This window comes from Raphanus sativus, unplaced genomic scaffold (genome assembly GCF_000801105.2).
Source record: "Raphanus sativus cultivar WK10039 unplaced genomic scaffold, ASM80110v3 Scaffold0086, whole genome shotgun sequence".
In the NCBI taxonomy this organism is placed as follows: domain Eukaryota; kingdom Viridiplantae; phylum Streptophyta; class Magnoliopsida; order Brassicales; family Brassicaceae; genus Raphanus; species Raphanus sativus.
Genome location: NW_026615408.1, coordinates 12,016 through 18,028, shown reverse-complemented (window position 1 = coordinate 18,028; position 6,013 = coordinate 12,016). Strand labels below are relative to the sequence as shown.

Here is a 6,013-nt window from a genome sequence, read left to right as displayed (position 1 = left end):
ACACAAGCCTCAATCTCAACAGTAGAAATCGCAAAGGCCAAGAATCACAAGCAACAAATCGGTTCCTCTTCCATTGAAAATCAATCATGAGTTGAATCCTAGTAGCAAGTATACTATCAAGAGCTACAATCTAGGATGAAATCGCAAGCATAAAGGAAAGAGAGAACCCAAGAAATCACTTCCAAATCGCGATTTGCATGCGCTAAAGGGGGAGAGTTCTTGTCCGATTACCTTGATTGGAGAGGTGATTTCTGCAAAACAACCCAATCTCAAGAGAATCCCAAGAGGTTAGAACCAAAATCGATGAGAAAGAGAGGGATGTGTGTTCGCGATTTTAGGGTTCTAAGGGGGTGGTTTGCGGCGAGAGAGATGAACTGGGGAAGTGGAGTGTTTGGGCCTTAAATAGGTCCATCAAAATCGCTTCCTCTTCTCTTTTTCATTTTTTCATTTTTTTTTTGTTCGAGAACTTACTTGGAACAATCGGCGGAACAACCGCTGGAGTGTTCTCCTGGAGTGATCTCGAATTTTCTTGATTTTTCAACCTGCAAGTTAGTTCCTAGAAAGATAAAGACAAAAAGAAAACAATATTTACACTCACCAGTGGGTTGCCTCCCACCAAGCGCTTGCTTTCTGTCACTAGCTTGACTTCAATGAGCCGATTAGGCTTGAGGGGGATCGCTTAAGGGTATCTCTACACCTTCAGCGATTGTTGTGTCAGCAAGATATGGATTTAGACGCTGACCATTGACAACAAATTCTCCACCTCTTGTGTCCAGCAACACAACAGCTCCACAAGGGCGAACCTCCTTAATGGTGAAAGGTCCGGACCATCTGGACTTAAGCTTTCCAGGGAACAGCTTAACCCGTGAATTGAAGAGTAAAACCTGATCGTTCGGAGCAAAGCTTCTGCTGATGATCCGTTTGTCATGGAACGCCTTGGTCTTTTCCTTGTAGATCTTAGAACTCTCATAGGCCAGATGCCTGATCTCCTCCAACTCGTGGATTTGAATGGTTCGCCTCTCCTTGGCGGGTTTGATGTCGAAGTTGAGTAGTTTGACAGCCCAAGCGGCCTTGTACTCTAGCTCAACAGGTAGGTGGCACGCCTTGCCATAGACCAGATGATAGGGAGTGGTCCCTAGAGGGGTCTTGTAGGCTGTTCTGTACGCCCATAGAGCATCGTCAAGCTTAAGGGACCAGTCCTTGCGGGTGGTGTTGACAGTCTTCTGCAAGATGTTCTTGATCTCTCTGTTGGAAACCTCCACTTGACCACTTGTTTGAGGATGATAGGCGGTTGCAACCTTGTGTTTGACACCATTCTTGCTCAGCAACCCTTGGAACAACTTGTTGATAAAGTGAGTTCCACCATCGCTTATAACCACTCTAGGCACTCCAAATCTTGGAAAGATGATGGAGGTGAACATCTTGGTTACAACTCGCGCATCATTGGTTGGACTAGCGATCGCTTCTACCCACTTGGAGACATAGTCCACAACAACTAGGATGTACTCGTTCTTGTGAGAGGCTGGAAAGGGTCCCATGAAATCGATCCCCCAACAATCAAACACTTCAACTTCCAAGATGTAGTTCTGAGGAATCTCGTTTCTCTTGCTTATACTCCCCATCCTTTGGCATGAATTGCATCGAGATATGAAGGCGTGAGCATCTCTGAACATAGTGGTTAACCAGAAACCGGCTTGGAGGATCTTGGAAACTGTCTTGAAGGTGGCAAAGTGACCGCATAAGAGGAACCATGGCAGTGGTGAAGGATCCCTGGAATATCAGCCCCTGGAACACATCTCCTGAAGATCCCATCCTTGCCTTGCCGATATAGATACGGCTCATCCCAGAAGTAGTGCCTCGCCTCCCTTAGAAATTTCCTCTTCTCATTCCCAGTGAACCTCAAAGGCTCTTTCTCAGCTGCCAAGAAGTTGGCAATCTCAGCAAACCATGGAAGGTTCGGGTACTCTTTCTGGATCACTGCAACGAATGCTCCTTCCACGTGGGAACAGTCCTTGATGAAAGGCGACGACTGTTCCATGTTGCGCAGACCAATCGCACTGACGTACTCCATCGGTTGTTCCTCGTCAAGAACTGTCTCATCTGTCACTTTCATCCTGGAGAGGTGATCTGCTACTCCATTATCAACCCCCTTCTTGTCTCTTATCTCCAGATCAAACTCTTGGAGCAAGAGAATCCATCTTAAGAGCCGCGGTTTAGCATCCTTCTTCGTGAGTAGGTACTTGAGAGCCGCGTGGTCTGTGTGCACAATCACCTTTGATCCAACCAGATAGGATCTGAACTTCTCAAAAGCGAACACGATGGCAAGGAGCTCCTTCTCTGTGGTTGTGTATCGGCACTGAGCTTCATCTAAGGTTCTGCTTGCATAGTAGATCACGTGAAGCTTCTTGTCTTTACGCTGTCCAAGGACTGCTCCCACTGCAAAATCACTTGCATCTGTCATGATCTCAAAAAAGGGAGATCCCAGTCTGGAGGTTGGACAACTGGTGCACTGACTAGGGATCCCTTGATCGTGTGGAATGCGTCTAAGCAGTCGCTGTCAAAGGCAAACTGAGCTTCCTTGCAGAGCAACCGAGTAAGTGGTCTCGTGATCTTAGAGAAGTCCTGGATGAACCTCCTATAGAAACCAGCGTGTCCCAAGAAACTCCTGATTCCCTTCACTGAAGTTGGTGGTTGCAGACTCATCATGACCTCGATCTTTGCCTTGTCCACCTCAATGCCTTTCTCTGATATCTTGTGCCCCAGAACAATCCCATCTCTGACCATGAAGTGGCATTTCTCCCAGTTCAGCACCAGATGCTTCTCCTCGCATCGCTTCAGCACCCTGCACAAGTTTGACAAACAGACATGAAAGGAGCTCCCATAGACGCTGAAATCGTCCATGAAAACCTCCATTATGTCTTCGATCAGATCAGTAAAAATCGACATCATGCATCGCTGGAAGGTCGCTGGAGCATTGCACAAGCCGAAGGGCATCCTCCTGTATGCATATGTTCCATAAGGGCATGTGAACGTCGTCTTCTCCTGATCATCTGGGTGGATGGGAATCTGAAAGAAACCTGAATAACCATCTAAAAAGCAATAGTAAGGGTGTTTAGCCAATCTCTCAAGCATTTGATCAATAAAAGGAAGTGGGAAGTGATCCTTACGAGTCGCAGCATTCAACTTACGAAAATCAATGCACATGCGATGACCAGTAACTGTTCTAGTGGGGATCAATTCATTCTTTTCATTGGTTATCACAGTGATCCCACCTTTCTTAGGTACTACATGCACAGGACTAACCCACTTACTATCAGAGATCGCATAGATCACACCTGCTTCTAGAAGTTTCATTATCTCTTTCTTAACAACATCTTTTAGATTTGGGTTTAACCTCCTCTGATGTTCTACAGAAGTCATCGATTCATCTTCCAGGTGTATTCTATGCATGCACAGATCAGGTGAAATGCCAGGTATGTCAGCTAGAGAATAACCCAAAGCCTTACGATATTTTCTCAGCTCACACAAGAGCAGAGCAGTCTCTGCATTGTTCAGGTCAGCATTCACAATGACAGGATATGTGGAATTGGGTCCAAGAAATGCATACCTGAGTCCCTTGGGAAGGGGTTTGAGCTCTACCTTTGGAGCTTTCAGCTCGCTCCATGAGTCATCGGTCTGAGCTGCCGGAACAGACGGGTTCTGAGGCGCGGTTGTTCCAGTCGCTGTGCTGGACTCACTGTTCTCCCCCAGACTTAGATTCGCCACCATTCTCTCAATACTCCTGGCTGAATCCAGGAATTTGGCATAGGCATCAGCATCAACACTCTCTAAGCTCTGCTCGGATTCAGCTCTGACTAAGGCGAGTTCAAGCGGATCCTCGGTGAGAATCTCCTCTATCATTCCCTCATGCGGCTCTAATGGATCACCATCTTCTTGGACAGTGAAAGTTTGTCCATCCAGCATCGGTTTCTTGAGCATCTGATCCATCTCGAACTTCATCACAATATCCCCAAGGTGGAGATCAATCTTCCCTTGTCGGACATCAATGATAGCTCCAACAGTGCAGAGGAATGGTCTGCCTAGGATCAGGGGATCATTGGAATCTTCCTCAACTTCCAGAACAACGAAATCGGCAGGAACAATTGTGTTTCCAACCAGAACTTGAAGATCTTCCAGGATTCCAACTGGAGACTTCACAGATCGATCAGCAAACACTAGGGACATCCTGGTAGGCTTGAAGTACGAGTATCCAAGGCGCTTAGCCACAGTATATGGCATGAGGTTTATGCTCGACCCTAGATCGACCAGTGAGCATGAGAAAAGTGTTCTCCCAATCTGAACCGAGAGAACAAATTTTCCCGGATCACCCAACTTCTTGATCCTTCTGTTCTGGAGCACCGCGCTGCACTCCTTAGAGACAATCATGAATTCGCTGTCATCAGATATCTTCCCAGAGATCAATCCCTTGACAAAGCTACGCATGGATGGTATCATCTGGATCGCACTCATCAGAGGGAGCTTGACAGTTAGGTCTTCCAGCATCTTCCTGCACTTCATCTCTTCCTTATCCTTGCGTGTAGCCTTAGCTGGAACAGGGTAAGGCACTTTCGGTACATACTGACGAGCAGGAGAAGGTGCTGCAGTCGGTGGAACAACCCCAGCGGGTCGCTCTGCTTCAGTCGGAACAGTCTCAGTAGGTTGTTCTGCTCATCCTCATCTGTGGGTACAGCTTTAGGTGGCTGATCCGACTCCTTCTGCTTCCCTTTCTCAGCCGATGTGAATCTCCTGGGGTCTAGATCAGGCAGTTGCTTTCCACTCCTCAAACCTACTGCATTGCACTCCTTGGGGTTCTTGTCTGTTTTTCCAGGGAGAGTTCCTTGCTGTCTCTTCACATTCTCAGCAGTCTGAGCAATCTGAATATCCATCTGTCTCATATGGCTTGAGACATTGTCATACTTCACACTCAGGTCATTGAACATATGATTCATCCTGGTGTTGATGTCGTTTGTGACCTGGTTCAGTGCTTTCCCTTGGATCTGCTGTCCTTGGAGCAGTTGGCTCATCATATTGGCGAGACTCTTCATGTCATCATGCGGAGCAGTCTGAGTCGGTTGTGCAGCTTGCTGATTAACCGGCTGTTTCTGGCTGTGGAATTGGGCATTCTGAGCTGGGTTGAGGACAAAGGTTCTTCCCTGATTGCCATAAGGCCTTTGGTATCCACTGTTCTGACCCTGGTTTCCTTGAGCTTTATCGTCTGGTTTAGGGACATTGAACAGGTGGGGATTGTTCCTCACGTTAGGGTTCGGGTGATAGTTCTTGAACTGCCATCCTTGCCCATTCACATAACTCACTTCATGCTGATCCTTAGCCGACTGATCTGCCTCTGATGTGCCTTCCGCGGTAGCTTTATCCTGTGGGGATTCTTCCATGATGAAGACCTGGTTCTGGTTGCTCTTAATCAGCTGATCGACCTTGGCAGAGAGCTCATCAATCTTGCTGTTATCAATGCTCTTCACCTTCTGAGTGAGATCAGTCTCGCGGTTATTGTCAGCTGAGCTTGAGGCCATGTTCTCAATCAACTCGAATGCACCTTGAGTGGACTGAGTCATGAAGTCTCCCTTACTGGCTGAGTTCAAAGCGTTCCTGTACTCCCAGCCTACTCCATCGTAGAACACTCCCAGCAGATAGTCTTCCTCAAAACCGTGATGTGGGCACTCTCTGCGGTAGACATTGAATCGCTCCCAAGCATCACAGAACGGCTCGTCCACCAATTGTTTGAAGGTCACGATCTTCTGTCTCAGAGCTGCCGTCTTCGATTTCGTGTAGAAGTGGCTTAAGAAGGCCTCTCGGACTTGTTCCCAAGTGGTGAGTGATCCCGTGGGTAGTGAATCAAGCCAGCGAGCAGCTTTCCCATCAAGAGAGAAAGGAAACAGAGTACACTTGATGTAATCGGGTGGTACTCCATTCGCTTTAGTGAAACCACACATCTTCTCAAAGTGCTCGATGTGGTCCA

The 6,013-nt window shown here is 47.4% G+C and overlaps 1 non-coding gene across 1 annotated transcript; it reads left to right on the top strand.

Moving 5' to 3' along the window:
- The first annotated feature begins 5,697 nt into the window (after positions 1–5,697).
- On the top strand, positions 5,698–5,804 carry LOC130501050 (small nucleolar RNA R71). The gene has a single exon (XR_008939474.1). It is a non-coding gene; the product is annotated as a small nucleolar RNA R71 (small nucleolar RNA).
- Positions 5,805–6,013: the final 209 nt, after the last annotated feature.